This window comes from Gymnoscopelus microlampas (genome assembly GCF_963454915.1).
Source record: "Gymnoscopelus microlampas genome assembly, chromosome: 14".
Taxonomy (NCBI): Eukaryota; Metazoa; Chordata; class Actinopteri; order Myctophiformes; family Myctophidae; genus Gymnoscopelus; species Gymnoscopelus microlampas.
The window spans coordinates 14412239-14428965 of NC_139951.1; the positions used below are offsets into that span (position 1 = coordinate 14412239).

The 16727-nt window shown below is 41.7% G+C and overlaps 1 protein-coding gene across 1 annotated transcript in view; it reads right to left on the reverse strand.

The window, feature by feature from the left end:
• LOC311059964 (voltage-gated delayed rectifier potassium channel KCNH4-like) overlaps positions 1-16727 on the reverse strand; it is a 95456-nt gene that overhangs the window by 71383 nt on the left and 7346 nt on the right. The window lies entirely within an intron of this gene.

Here is a 16727-nt window from a genome sequence, read left to right on the forward strand (position 1 = left end):
AACTTTTCATGTCAGATGTATACTTTAAATAAAGTGTTACATAAAATGTAACGACTGCATTGCACCTTCACTGTCTGTAAAAGGTCCTTGCAGTGATTCCAGAACCATGGACAGCTCCTTTCCTAATAACAGACTTCTAGCCTGTACGGTATTCCAACTGTATTCATTTAGTTATAGCTGCAAGGCATCCAATGACACCAGTTTTCTGCCTCCGTGGATTAAATTCCAGGACCTCTGTACAGTGACAGGCACATTGCTGACACTGATGGCCACAGGCCATATACTCTCACTTTTATTGAGAATGGTGCATGCTACCTGCACGGCCCTGAATTCTAATTCATATGCGTCTGACTCACTCCTCTTACTGTATCTCTTGTCCCTTCCGCTGTTATAGAGCAGCTAGTGGTTATTTTTCGGCATCTGTATGTGCGTACTGTACAGTATCTATGTCTGTTTGTCCTGTCAGAAGTAGACCAATCACAGCTCATGCCGCTATGCGTGTGGAGTCACAAAAACGGAAGCCCCTTCGGACAATGTAATGAAGAACGTGAAAGAATGCTGGGTCATCTAATATCGCCAAGGACCTGAGGAAGTGATGCGCCGAGTGGGAAGTGGGAAGTGGGTAGGATCAGCGGATCCCCAAAAATATAAAGATTTGTGAGTGGGTGGGTGGTTCAGTCGATCGGTGGACCACCGCATATGGGGGGGCCCCCCATATGGAGTCAAATCGGTCTAGTAGTTCAGTGTTTCTCAAATGGGGGTACATGTACCCCTAGGGGTACTCGGAGGGACTATAGGGGGTACGTGAAAGAAAGTGGAAAATGAAAGAACGAAAAAAAGATTATGTTTAACTATGAAACATGAAGAAACTTTGTGTGAACCTAATGATCGGTAAAGTTTTAAACCAAACAAAATCAAAAACTTTATAGCACAACTGTTACTGAGTAGCTAGAAAGTAATACTTATTTGCACCACATACATCAACATTTGATTTTTGATGTCAATATTTTCTATGTATGCAGTAGTCTTATAAATGGGGTACTTGGATTCAGAAAGCAGGCAAAGGGGGTACAGAAGTCAAAAAAGTTTGAGAAACACTGTAGTAGTTGACAAAAGCCATGTAAAAGATAGTGTTTTTTTTTCCATGTCAACACTGTTCTTGTGAAGAACTTGTTGTTACAGGTGAAAAAAGTATAAAGAAATCAATATCCATAAAAGAAAAAAAGAAAAACTGCACAAAGTAGCTTACTGTTGTTGATAGATAAAGTTCAGAGAGGGAAGCTACACCATTTTTTGACTCTTTCTACAGTGAGCTTGGCATACTTCAACAGGCACTTAGTATGGCTCTTCTCTGTACAGAAATACCACAGATGTCTTTTAAATAATTAATAACAGACGTTTTTTTTTCATCTCCGTGAAGGCACAAAGAAGGGTCTACACAGCCAAATCTGCTGTTTTAATTTACCTTTGAGAGTTGTAGCAATCACGCCTTTTGCATGGCAATTATACAGTAGTATCACAGACATTTATCTAGCGTCCTACCGCTTATTGTGGTATCCCTATTTTGGGAATGCCATTACTCCAAAATGAGTGAAAATAGCAGAGCATGTAGATCGCCTTTTTCACTATTCGTCATACAATGAAGTACATAGGGCTTAAAGGAGTAGTTCACCCAAAGAATTTCTTATTTTCTATCAATTACACACCCCATGATATTTTATTTTTTGTCACATTCCTAAGCCAATAATTTGATGACCGTCGGAGACTCAAAGAGTCTCCTATATTGAGTATCCTATTGACCGATGACCCGGTGTGTAATTGATAGAAAATATATATTTTTAGTGAACTATTCATTTAAATGGTTAAGGGTTTAGCAATCAAATACATTCTCCAACCCATTTTTCACCCAGTGCCAATTGCCTAAGCTTATAATCCTGGGCGCTACTCTCCCTCTGCCAGCCTGGGGAGAGCCCCAAACTGAGCTCATGCTTCCTTCAATGCATGAGGAGTGAGCAGGCCGCTTCTTATCACCTGACAGGGGGGAGTTTCCCGGTTAGACGAGGCGTGTGGAAGGAACACGTTATTCCAACCAGTTCCTTTCCCCTCCATCAGGTGCCCCGGCTCACCGGGGGGAGGCAGTATAGAGACCAGGATTACAGCATGTTTTTTGTGAGGGTACCTACCCTAGGGGACACGGGGGGAGAACATGCAAACTCCACACAGAAAGACCCTTTTGCCAACCCCAAGCAATCAATTAGGTTCTCAAGGATTTTTTAAAGAGTTACCCATGTTTCTGCTCAACTAATAACACGGTATAAAAATGCCCTGCCAACACACCGCATCAGAGCAATTAAAACGTGGCCCTGGTGTTTCACTTTTGAGTCACGCCTGTGATTCTGACACCAAAAGTGGTACCAAGCGACGCCTCACAGCAAGCCAACAAGTGAACACATCAGACACCAGTTGAGCTACGCCAGGCAGGGAGAGACACCACGAACCAGCCAGACGGACTGCTGTGATTTCCTCTGTGAATGTTGGTGGAGACGTTGCATATAGCACAGAGCGGGCCCTGATGTAAAAAGGTGCCAGAATGTATTAATGTTATTGATTAATATGTAAATACTGGGGCTCCTGTCTGACATGCTGCCATGGTGCCCCAGAATTCCAAGCAGCACCTGTGATTGTATAGACAGTAGACGCACTTTTCCCGGGCTCCACGTTGATAGCAATTTTGGGCGACCGTAAATCTGTCCATTGTTTATTTTTCATAATAATAATAATAATAATATCCTCCTATCCCACTATTAAAAGAACAAAACTCTGTCGCTCAGTCTGTCCTCATCCATATTTATTTTCTTTTTTTTAAAAGATATTTTTGGGGCCTTTTTCTGCCTTTATTGATAGGATAGTGGGCTGACAGGAAATGGGGAGAGAGATGGGGGGGTGACACACAGCAAAGGTCGTCGGGGTCGGGAGTCGAACCCGCGACACGCTGTCAAGCTTATTACCAGCTTATGTGGTATGCGCCTGGACCGCTAGGCCACTGGGAGGCCCCTCATCCATATTTCTCCTCAGTGGGTTGACCAATCAGTCTGTAATTGCATCATGGGCATTGACCATTGGCGTATGCAGGGAGTTAGGAAGCTTATTCTTCACATTTTCTAAATTGAAGCTGTTCATTAGCATTTTTGCCATGGGCGATCTTTAGACACGGTCCCATTGCCCGGAAGGATGTCAACGCCGTGGTTTTATTGGTTGTTTGTCAGGATGAAATGACGACCGGTCGTGACCTGGCTTCACCGAATATGGACTAGTTGTTATTATTATTTAAATTAAAGTCTTATTTTGGTCACACAGTTTACCAGTTTATTATCCTCCTATGAACTAGGTAGCATTTCCTGCTCTCTCTCTCACATGGCTGTGCAAAGTAGCAACTTGGAACATTCAGGTTGTAGGTAATCATTGCCGGAACGTACCGACATGTTTTTCTTTAAGAAAAAGGTTAGAGGATGGACCAGACCCTTCAGAAACGGATTCAGACTTAGGCGAACAACAGGCACAGCCAGAACAGTAATCCTGAAGAACTTCCTGTACCTGTTCCTCATAACGCTGGTCCTCCCAGTACCCTCGGCTGTGTGAGAAACTAAGAGCTGTCAGACATCAGAGCATCTCAGACACAGCGGAGGGCCGTATTACTATAAGCATTGAAAGGCCTAGTTAGGAGGACTTCAAGGAATACCTGGTTCACCAGGGACAAAGGACAAGAAGGCCAAATTATATATCTGCAATACTTCTAGGGAGTTTTTGTAAAGGGGAGTGTGGTTTTTTGTTTGTTGAGAGGTGCAACCGCTCCTATAAGAGGGTTTAGGACCCATCCGTGGCGAAAGTTTTTCTTTCCGTCATGAAAAATGCTTTCGCTGTGACGCCATGCTGTGGAAAACGCGCCCATAGGCTAAGCCTTGCAGGACGTGCTGTGATTGGCTAGCGAGACACATGATGAAATTAACTTAAACTTCGCAGACGCGCTGTGATTGGCTAGCGAGACGCATGATGAAATTAATAATAATGTAAAAAATGTAAGCACGTCACTTAGCAGGACGTGCTGTGATTGGCTACCGAGATGCATGATGAAATTAATAACTCATACATTTCACCGCTCACTTCACACTGGGTGTGATTTTTTTAAATATTTCTTGGGACTTTTTCTGCCTTTATTGATAGTACCAGTGGAGATTGACAGGAAACAGGGAGAGATAGACGGGGAGAGACACGCTGCAAAGGTTGTCGGGATCGGGATTTGCATTAGAGCCTATTATGTGGAATGTGTCTGGGCCGCTAGGTCTAGGAGGGTCGAAAGCGTTGTTTTATGTCGTGTTAATACTAACTGTATGTTTAAACAAGAACACGTTTATTTTACTTGTAGTTAGTAATCTATGTTACTTAAATTACGTGGATCTTGGGAAGCACATAAAACACCAATGTGGACCTCGTACTTGGCTCCAATGTGGATCTTCATGTGACCAGCCTGTGACTGCTAGTCAACTATGACTTCAGCTCCAAACAGTAAACGCGCACACACACACACACACACACACCTCAGCCAATGTGTAAAATAAATAAATAAAATAATGTATCCTTTTACCGTTTTTGTAATACTTTGATTTCACATAAGAGAGCTCCCAAAATAGGTGAGATCCTATCACCCCCAGGTGTGCGTTTGCATGTGCAAATGATGTGCTACTGCCTCTGACTGAGACACTTAGTGGGCGGCAGCACTGCCACAAGTGTAAGATGTTAGTCTGATGGAGCCCCGACCGCTTTCCCTCTGTGATTATAAGAACCGTGTCGGGAGGAGAGCTCAGCATGTGCTTTCCACAAGGCAGCACTTTAATTGGCCGTCCTCAACAGGAAGCAGTCCACAGGGGACGTGTTTTTTGGAGCTTTTTCGACAGCCTCTTAGGGGGACGTACGGCGAGCAGCTACCAAAGTGTCGCAGACAGACACGGCCGTGGGCCGTCGACCAGACAATTGATGTCAATGGAAGCTTGACACCTTTTCATGCAAGTTGCTTGCTCCCCAGACATCAGCACGGTGACATTGAAGAGTACCTAAACGCTTTATAGCAGGTCATTATTATGAAGTGCTACCGACTTTTTTTTATTCCACTCTCTCCCACAGATCTTTCAGCATGGTGACACTGAAGAGGATACTATTTATTCCGACTTTTCTTATACAGGAGATCTCTGTGAAGCTGACTTCAAAGGAGAATGACTGAAGAAGACAATCAGACTTTGGCTATGAAGCTATGAATATTTGAGAGGTCAAAACCGCTCTGGAGAAAATAGGCTTTCAAGTATTTGCCACTTAAAATCTACATAGAGAATACGCATAGAGCCAGTTTCATGGTGAGGTATGATGATAGCCTACCTGTACTGTATGTCTCATATAGTGTCCTAAAGATACTCTGTCCTCTTTTCCACCCTGTCATACAGTATAGAGCTGGGTGATATCCTATCTCCTATCTTAAAATGTCCTTGTGGGTCGACGTTGGGCGTCACAAACAAAGATGCCCATATTTGGAGACTATTCTGGCGTACAAACAGTTATATAAATGTGGCTGGTGTCACCGATGATATCATGCTCTAATGCATATCGCAGAGCACCCGAGGGAGAGCATTGACTGGTGTGAAGTGCACTGATCCGACCGATATGCCAACACATAGGCATATATGGAGATCCGGAGTACCAGAACTGCCTGGGTTATCGTGATATAGCACGATATGCCATATCTATATGCCGTAATGCCATATAGATATGGCATTACATTAAAGTCCTACCAAATTTTCATATATAGCCATCATGCAGTATCTACATCACTAATGATCATTTCTCAAAATGTTCTTGAAAACAGCAGACAAACTCACATCAAACTATCAATATCACGGTAGTCAAAAATATTGTTTTATTTGATTTAGTCAATATCACCCCGCCCTACCTGCATGAATCCCAGCCACTTAAACGGTATAGACTTTGTTGACCGGGATGGTCAATACTTGGTCCTCTCCTTTCCCCCCTCTACACCAAATCTCTGGCAAAATAGCTGATCCACAAGCTCACACCGCTTTGCGCTACGACACATCGTGAGCTTGTAGAGCTGCAATTCTTTTCAAAAAGTTTGCCCGTTATAACATGCACAGAATAAAGACGCGATAGGGTTCAACGGGGAACCAGCTACATCTTGGTGAACACCTCTTCATTAGAGCCCATTCATCTCTGCTTTATGTAATGTTTGCCCAAGAATAAACACACACACACACAGCCTCTACTCAGCATCCCTAAAGTTGGTCTCGCAAATAGGTCAAGGGCAGGCACAGTCATAAATCACTGCGTACGTGTAACGTCAGCGCCAACCTCCAAACCTGTTTTGGAAGCGCTCCGTTTGCGCTGAGGCATAACTTTCTCTAATAACTCAAACACACTGTTGATTGGCTAACGCTGAAACATGTTTGAACAGTGTGATCAAGTGTTGATCAATCAAATAAAACTAAGGCCATGGGGTAAACAACTCATGTTTATTGTCTCCATGAAGATAAACTAATCTCAATCTTTTCCTGTTGCCTCCAGAAGGTTGCCAGTAACCTGCTGGTTGAGGCAGACGCCGCAGACCTGCTGGTAAGTGGGGAATATGGCGCTCCATGTCTTCTCCTCCTTCTCTGCAGGCTGTTACAGCTGTTGTGCTGAGGATTTTGGTGTCCTTCGCTTCGACACACTAATGATCTGCACACTCACTTAAACACATGGGCTACTCAGCTGCCCCATACCAAAGACAATATACTGTATTTCACGTCCCCCCCCAAAGATACAAAATTCCTTCTCATGTTTCCTGCTGCCAGTAACTATGAAAAGATAAGCAACCCTATATAAAATAGGGCAAAGAGCTGCCTATTCTCACCTCTGTCGAGGTTAATTCAACACTAGCATACAAGTTATAAAGTTGAGTGAATGGATATTACACTGTAACATACAGTATAACTAAGGTTTACTATAACTAAGATTATTATACAGATGGTTGGCTTTGTAGAGGACAGTGTTACTCGAGGACAGGAGATCAAATTCAACCCAATAAACTAGGTCCATTAAGGTGAACAGATATGTTATGTTAATGTGAAAGTCTTGGGTGTTATTCTGTGTGTCGGTTTGTTTTAAGGTTTGCTATTGGAACAAGGCCAAAGGAAACTGGACAGTCAAAACAGATTAACAATCATTGATTCAATATTGATGGGCATGGCAGGACTTAGAATAATGCAGCTTAAAGGAAGCTTAAAGGAATCACTTTACAGCCTCTGCATGCTTCTGCATGCTCATAATGTTTACATTAGATGATGATAACCCAGGAGTGAGACCCTATTAATGCAAAGCACCTTCAAACACCTTAAGCGCTAGGGCAATGGCAAAACTGTTTCTCTTCTCTTGTTGCAGTTGTGTATATATATGTTGTTTTTTAAATTACTATTACTTAAGCTGCTACAACGAGGAGCAAAAATGTATTTAACTCTTATTTACCTGTGCACAAGATGATGTCATTTTTTAAATATAAAAACAGTCCTGAATTACAAGAGGCTGCCTATTGCACTTAAATTTATGAAAAACATTAGGAAGAGGAATTATCAGCATATCTATCTATATCCCACACACACACACACACACACACACACACACACACACACACACACACACACACACACACACACACACACACACACACACACACACACACACACACACACACACACACACACACACACACACACACACACACACACACACACACCTTCCAAAATACTTAAACAAAACTCAAGGTTGAAAGTAGAATTGCTGACTTTAAAATGTACTCAAACATGTACATTGCCGCGGTGCACCAGTGGGTGGATGGTTAACGCACCATATGCTTGCTACGTCTCCGGTTCTATCCTCCAGTCGCAGCCATGAGTTGCATGTCTTCCCTCCTCTCTTACCCTCAGCCTCCTATCTCACTGCACTCTCCTACGTCACAAAGATGAAGCAAAACCACCTGAAAAAAGGGCATAAAATGCCACTCAAGTACAAGAACTACTTGCGATTAGTGACTTTCAGGATGAGATCTTTGAACTGCATTATCCATATATCATGGTAAGTTTGAATGGGAAAATATAAACAACCAAAACCACGTTGTTCATTGTAGAATAAACTCATGTATATTTTTCACTGTAGGATAAACTCATGTATATTTTCTACATATAAAGATGAACTCATCTCAACCACTGTTCCTGCTGGTTAAGGCAGACCTGCTGGTATGTGGGGAATATGGTGCTTGCCTTCTCCTTCTCTGCAGACTGCTACAGCTGCTGTGCTGAAGATTTTGGTGTCTGTGACCTTTGACACACTATTGACAGTGGTGTAAAGTAAAGTACATGTACTCAAGTTCTGTACTTAAGTGCAATTTTGAGTTTACAATTTTCTATATTTTCACTTCTACTCCACTACATCTCACAGACAAATATTGTACTTATACTCCACTACAATGATTTGAAAACTTAAAAAACAAATGTGATTATTATTACAAAACATACATTAACCACTTAAGCCCTATTTAAACTTTGGCTATTTGAAAATAGCCGTAGATCTGCTACTTTCAAAAGACTTGTATACATTTTATACACTATAACTTGTGAAACAGGATATTCTGCATGAGTACTTTTACTTTTGGTACTTACAGTATATTCTAATTTTGTGAGTACTTTTCCCACCTCTGCCTTCGACAAACTAATGGTCTGCACACTACCACACTCACTTACACAGGTTAGGCTATTCAGCTGTTCCATACCAAAGACAATATGAAAAAGTATTTCACAGTGATGTTTTCAAAATACAAAAACGGCCACCTACACCATTTCCTTCTCTGGTTTGCTGCTGCCCGTAGCTATGAAAAGATAAGCACAAACCACAGATGAAATAAGGCAAGGAGCAGCCTATTCTCTCTTCAAAGGTCAACTCTGGCATACAAGTTATAAAGGTGGGGGAGTGCTTATTATACATATGGTTATTATAAAAAAGGTTGGCTATGCAGAAGACAATGTTACTTAAGGATAAAGAAGGAGATCAAATTTTAACAACTAAATCTGGGTCCATTAAGGTGAACATTACTGTTATTTGATGTATTGGTTTGTTTTAAGGTTCGCCAATGGAACAAAGGCAAAATAAACTGGATCAATCAAAACAGATGAATGATGATTGATTTGATATTGAAGGGCATGGCAGGATTTAAATAATGCAGCTTAAAGGAATCACTACACAGCTTCATAATACGTTTACATTATGTCGATAACCACGGAGTAATAACCTGAAAAACTGTTCGTACTGTGCGTTGTTGTTATATGTTGATATATGTTTTATTTTATTTTATATTTTTATTATCATTGTCTTCATTACTGTATCACTGTACTGTTTGATGATGGTCGTTGAACTACACTGAAATGGGCTATAAATATGAAGTCCTGTGAACAATCTGCAAATATAAATATGAAGTGTGTCAGGAACAAAGTGAGGGCGCACCCTCAGCTGTCCGTCCACAAGGCCATTTGAACATCCATCATTTCCTTCACTCTTAACAAAACTCCAGACAAGCAAAATAGCTGTATTCCAGGAACAGGCACACAGCAGTGTGCAGATCTCGATCAATAAAAACAGTTTGGGGGTGTGACACAGCCACGAAACCTCACTGCGAGTGAATATTGGAGGAGTGGACGACGTCGCAGCACCATGCACTGTCGCTCGCGGTACACCAAGACATTTTCAATTAAACACGTCTTTTAATGACTTTTCATCGCTTGCTCGCTCGCTCGCTCATGTCGCTGGCAGTGCTGATGAGGTGTTATAGCACCACCATTATCAATGTTTGTCGCAAAATGTATAACGACACACAGAGAGATGGATAGGGGCGAAAACATGATCTCCGCCTTTCGGCCATTCCTGGCCAAGCGGAGCTAAAAAGATAATGCATTCATTTAAAATCCATATTGATCCATTTTTATTGAAATGATTTTAATCAAGTTGCTCTTTAGTGACACTTTGTTTCAGTGAAATACATACTGTAACATCTCAGCTCAGGGTTGAATTAGGAAGGGACTGGGGAGTAAGAGTTTATGACAAACACTCGTAAGTGAATTTGTGGGAAACTGCAACGTTGCATGCCATTTTATTAAGCTAAATATGAGCTACTGCTGCACAAATATAAGTTAACGTCTCGGAACGCAAAAAAACTAGAAATACCGCATTGCGGTTGTATGCCTCCACTGACCAGTTGCTGTTTACATCCATGTCTGTCCAGACTCATAAAGTCTATATATAGTTTATGTTTAGCGAAGACTTTGAAGGAATTTAATGAACATGTTTAGTTAGGCCACAGTGACCTTGACCTTTGACCACATACTTGTAATCACTTCATACTCGAGTCCAAGTAGACATTTGTGCCAAATGTCATGAAATTCCCCCGAGGCATTGCTGTGATCTCGCATTCACAAGTTTGGGTGTACGGACGCCGGACAAACCGGAAACATGACGCCTCCGGCCACGGCTGTCCACCGGCATATAGGCATAAAAATACAGCGATAGCACTCTTTTTTACAGTCTGCTAAATGTGGAAATGACACCATGCCCGTTTGCTAGCGTGAGAGATGTAATCTTTTTTTAATCTTTTCAGATTCCTCTCAGAACATGGCAAAGTGCAAAATGAAAACATGACTAACTGTTAGCCGTTTTAGCCATGTACCATCTGCACGATAAAACTTCACCCAAACACCGTTGCAGGGGTTGTACCAGTGGTGGAAAAAGTACTATTATGTTTTTTACTTAAGTAGAAGTATGTATACTGCAATGTAGAAACACAAGTCTGGAATTCAAAATGTACTTGTGGTAAAAGTACAAAAAAAATGGTATCAAAATGTACTTAAAATATCAAAAGTAGAAAGTACTCATTATAGAGAATGTCCCATTTCACAATGTTTTCAAATGTATAAAATGCATAAAAATCTTTTGAAAATAGCAGATCTATAAGCTCACAATGCGTCGCGACGCATTGTGAGCTTGTAGATTGGCTGTTTTCAAATGGCTGAAATGTATATAGGGCTGAAGTGGTTTTGTAATAATAATCAAAACGTACAAGTACGCCTCTGAGATGTAGTGGAGAAGAAGTAAAAGTACTGAAAATTGGAAATACTCCAGTAAAGTAAAAATACCTCAAAATTGTACAGTACTTGTCTTGAGTACATGTACTTAGTTACTTTACACCACTGGGGTGTACAGTGTGTGTGCGTCTGAAAGCCTGTATTCGCGTATGCTGTATGCTAGGGTATGTGTGCAGTTGCATGCCTGCATATCACCGTGTATGAGATTGCAACCTCACCTCAGTGCTGGAACCTGACTTATACCGTGTCGTGACTCGTATGGTGTGTCGCTTGCTGAAAATATCTACAAACTGAGCTCGCGGATCTGCTCTCTTGGTAGGACATAATAATTGAAGCATTAGGCCGTACACAGTGGTAATCTTCTTACAGGGATATTGCTTGAACTGGCAGTACCCGCTGTGCCTCGTTCCTTTAATTACTGTACACATCTGTGTTCAGCCGACAGGCTGCCTGTTACTTGTAATATGATGCGTTGATGCTCCGCACTACACATGCTAAGGGGAAACGGTGCGAACATCATGCCAACATACAGCAAGTGTAATCTTATGGGGAAAGGCCATGCAAATGTGATGATGCCACAAGCCCGTGGGACTCAAGCAAGTGTGCGGAGCTGTCGCTGATAAAAGTGAACCATGTGGAAAAACGCTGGTCTGCTGAACAGAGCCTTGGAGACAAGTCAATGGGGATCATCAATCTAGTGCCGTGTGCCGTGATAGTCAACTGTGCATGCTTGCTTGTTTCTCTCATTTGTGGGAGCGTATTATACAAATGGATGGCAGGGAAGCGTTGTGTACTGTATGCGTTGGGTGAGTGTGATGGTATTTGACGATAAATCTGTCAATTCTAGAGCATTATATTGCATCTCTCTGCTGTCCGGCAGAAACCAGCTAACTCCAAAATGTTCAGTTTTCAGGAAATGACAAAAACAAAAGAAAAAGTGGAGTTAGGAGGTTTTGTTCATCATTGATAAGAACAGCTGAATGGACCTCCAAGCTCACAATGAGGTTGGAGGTCAAAAGGGGGTGGAGCCTGGAGTCAGCAAAACCAGCTAACTCCACCCCCCTTTGGTGGACTATTAATACCTTTCATTTGTTCATTTTTTTAATCAACACACAAACGTAAAGGGTGTTCAATAGCACTGATTTATGGGGGAAAAAAATGCAAAAGCGGAAAAATTGAGTTGGCTGGTTTCTGCCGGACAGCAACAAATTCTATTCTATCCATGTACCGTGTGTAACCGTTCATACATTGACAATAAACCTTCGGATAAAGAAACTGACAATTTCCTGGCTGCTGTGCTGCACTAAAAATCCACCAGTGCCGAGATCTGAAACCTAGCAAAGCCATGGGTTGAAGCACTTCATTACAGGAGCTGGCAAACCCAGGCGCCGCCATCAAACCCTCGCATGTAGCTTTGAAGCCAAATGCCACCAAAGTGTAGCATTAAATGCCGCTCTGCCGCCAACCCCCCCCAACCTCAAAGACACCAGAGAGAGAGAGAGAGAGAGAGAGAGAGAGAGAGAGAGAGTAAAGTAAAGCAGACTGACAGTCCCCTGCCTGTCTGTCTGCGGGGCCCAATCCTCTGTTAAAGCCCGCTGCAGATGGCCATTAAGACATGTTCATCGGTTAACAATGAGACTCGTTTCCCCGCAGGGTTCCTCGGTCACCCCATCGCACGGAGAAAAAAAAAGCGTGCGCGGAGAAAATGAAGCCTGTGCTCTTATCTCTGCCCACAGCCGGCCCCCGCTGGGGGCCCCTGCAGGCCTCCAGGGGGCCGAGAGAGCTGCTGTCACCACCGTGCTGCTATGGGGGCTGCAGGGAAGGTTTCTCTGGGGAGCCGGGGGCCGGGGGGTGGGGGTGGGGGGGTTCACGCGCAGTACAACTGTCACACCGTTGTACATGTGCATGAAGACACTGACACTGTCGCACACGCACGAAAAACACATGCACGTTGTACGTGTGAGACTGTGAATCGTTACACACAGAATTACTTACAAACACACTTATCGACGCAAAGTTTTCAAAGGGTTTTTCATAGAATTGAAGAAAAAAACAACAATAACGTGATTAATAAAAACCCACCATAAACCACACAGACACACACACACACATAGAAACTACACAAACAAACACACACGCACGCACACCCACGCACATTATGTAGCACAATTACATGGTCCCATCGGGAGGGCAGAACGCTGACATTGCTATGAGCTAAATCCTTTAGGCGTACCCTGCCAAAGGTGATCTACTTAACAGAGTCTGACGTTTTACTTATAGCCTGCTAGTCCATACACTGGGGACCAGAAATGTTCTCAGACAACGACCTGCAGTCTTAATCCATTAAGACCGGGAACGCATCTGTGTCAATTTCAAGATTTTTTTGGCTATTAAAAAAAAAATAGCAGATCTACAAGCTCATGGCGCGGCACCGAGTGCCGCTCCATGAGCTTGTAGGTCTAAATATTTTGAGATGGGGGTCCGTGGCCAAATACATATCATTCTGGGGGTCCTTGACATGAAAAAGTTTGAGAACCACTGATATAGAAACATTTTTTTTAAACTTTAGGATTTAGAAGATATTTGTAGAATCCCCAGAAGCAAAGATTTTGCTTTGGGGATTTAAAAAATATATATGCTTTAAAAATATATATATATATATTCAAAGATTTGCTCACATTTTCAAGATTTTTCAAAAATAGCAGATCTACAAGCTCGTCGAGCTTGTATATCTGCTAAAAAAAAATCATACAAATGAAACAGATTCGTTCCCGGTCTGAATGGGTTAAAGTGAAACGCTCCCAATGAAAGCCTTCTTAAACTCCTCATACTTTAGTCTGAGTCGTTCATATCCAGATAGGATGAATATTTAATGATTTCTTTTATATGTTGTTATGATAAATTATGGAACACTAAACTTGAAAATGATGATTTCATCAAGTCGCAGACTCTGCGCCTCGTATCCGACGACCGGGAGGAAGATTTCTCTGGACTCAGAGTGACATTTTATGGCCAAATTTACATTTTTATGAAGTCAAGATAGAGTTGTTCTAGCGGTGTGAATCAATGTGCTGCAGTTTGTCTTGGCAAAAGTCATTTTCTGGGCACACTGCATAATATCTGGAACGGAGTAATGATGTTCTTGCATTTGACGTAAACTAAAGGAAGGACATGGTAAGAATCTGTAGACATAATCTGAATGCATAATCACTTCACTTTTCGTGTTTGTGTTTTTGCTGAGGTTATTTCCATCTGTTATGAATGCTTTAAAATGCGTTTGGGGGTAGCATTAGTGGTTCCCAAACGTTGTTGCTTTTAAAGAAGAGTGGTGAAACTAATGACACTTATGGGCCTGCTCAGGAGGTGATCATTTTGTTGGATTATTGATGTAGTGTAAACACAATGAGCTTTTATATAATCCCCTGTCCTCCACTGGTGTGTAAACATTACTGTGTCTCTGATGGCTTTTTTTTTTGTGTTTTTATTATGATTCAACTGAGGAAAAAAGAAGAAAAAAAAAAAACAGTTTCCATCCCGTTGGAAAAACTACTGAATAAGCCACTAAGGACTGCCGGAATGCCATAGCTAAAACAACATTATGAATTATGAAGACGAGAAAGCGTAAAAATAGAAAAGTAGAGAACAGCCATTTCCATTCATATGCGATGCTGTGCTTTCCGTGTCAGAATCACATTAGGGGAAATAGTCAATCCACGGGGGACCCGTTTGTTCAATGCTATGTGGTTAATTGAATGACGTCTGTAAAAAAATAAAGACTCCTCGGATCTCCTAGCAAAGTAGATGGTCGTGAACGTGAACATATGCTTATTAAATGCTAGTTTTTGACATTTATTTTAGGCACATGCGCAAAATCATACACAGTGGAAGTAATTAAGCCCCTGCTGAAACTTTGGCATTTTATAGAAGAGTAAGGGCCAAGTTTTCATTATCTTGCGGAACCAAGCATGTCTTATATCTGATATCTTTGAGTCTTGTATGTTGAGATATCGAGGCACAGGGCCTAACCCATTAACAATCACAGCCAGATTTTTTGCAGTTTTATGCCAAGAGATTTTTCATTAAAAAAAAGTACTCAGGAGCCGAGATACAGAATTTTTAAGTTTTAAGTTAACAAGGAAGTGGATAGGAGTCTAGATCTTCGAAAAATCATATCTCTCTTTGGGTCAAAATAAAAAAAATATACAAGCTCATAGCGCGGCACCGAGTGCCGCGCTATGAGCTTGTCGATCTGCTATTTTTGAAAAATCGAGACATTTTGTGAAAATCTTTGAATATATATATTTTTAAAGCAAACATTTGTAACTCAAATCTTTGCTTCTGGGGGTCCCTGGAACAAAATATTTTGAGATGGGGGTCTGCGGCCAAATACATATACATTTTGGGGTCCTTGACATGAAAACGTTTCAGAACCACTGACATAGCAACAGAAGTTTGTTCAAAAAACTGTTAAGATTTAGAAGACATTTTGTAGAATTGGAACCTCAGGCCTTAACGGGCTAATATCCTGGCACGGCTCCATTGGTTTGAATCTGGTTGATAACTTCCATTCCATTGTCTCTCTCCCTTACTCCCCTGTCTCTTTCCTTTGTAGCTTTATAAGCTATTTTCAGCCGCGGGCGCTCTGCCACACGGCATGGAGCTACTGTACCATGGTGTAGAGAGACTTTAGAATCTGGTTTGGGAGTTGTGGCAAAAACTGGCAAGCACGTTCAAAGGCATGTGCCCTGCTGCTAGCAACAGATTCTCATCTAGGCCTGTTGTTCCGACTGGACTTCATCCAGCACCATTCCATTAATTGCAGCCGTTTGAGCTCATTTCTTGATAAAGCAACAGGAAGAGTATATCATTGCTGTCGGGTAGAAACCTATCTCCATATTCTTTTAACCCATTCAATCCGGGAACGCATCTGTGTCCTTTTAGATTTGAGCTATATCCATTATTTATACTTGTTATAAATAATGGTTATTCAAAAATAGCAGATACACACAATCATAGCACGGCACCAAGTGCCGTGCTATAAGCTTGTAGATCTGCTAATTGAAATGAAAAATCTTGAACATTTGTGCAAATATTTGAATGGGGGGGGTCCCTGGAACAATATATTTTAGGGGGTCCTTGACATGAAACAGTTTGAGAACTACTGATACTATAGCAACATACGTTTTTCAGAAAACTGTTAGGATTTAGAAGACATTTGTAGATGCGTTGCCCGGATTGAATGGGTTAATTGCAGCCGTTATGAACTAATTTCTTGACAAAGTAACAGGAAGAATATATCGTTGCTGTCGGGCAGAAACCATATTTTAACTTTTTGTGTGTTTTTTTTAAATGAATGCCCTACTACTTGATCATAGGCTACTACAGTGTCACACAAAAGCATCAAAAGTAGCAGATCTACAAGCTCGAAACGCGGTGCGGCGAAGCAACGCGCTTTGAGCTTGTAGATCTGCTACTTTTGCCATTTTTTTATTTGAATCCTGAAAA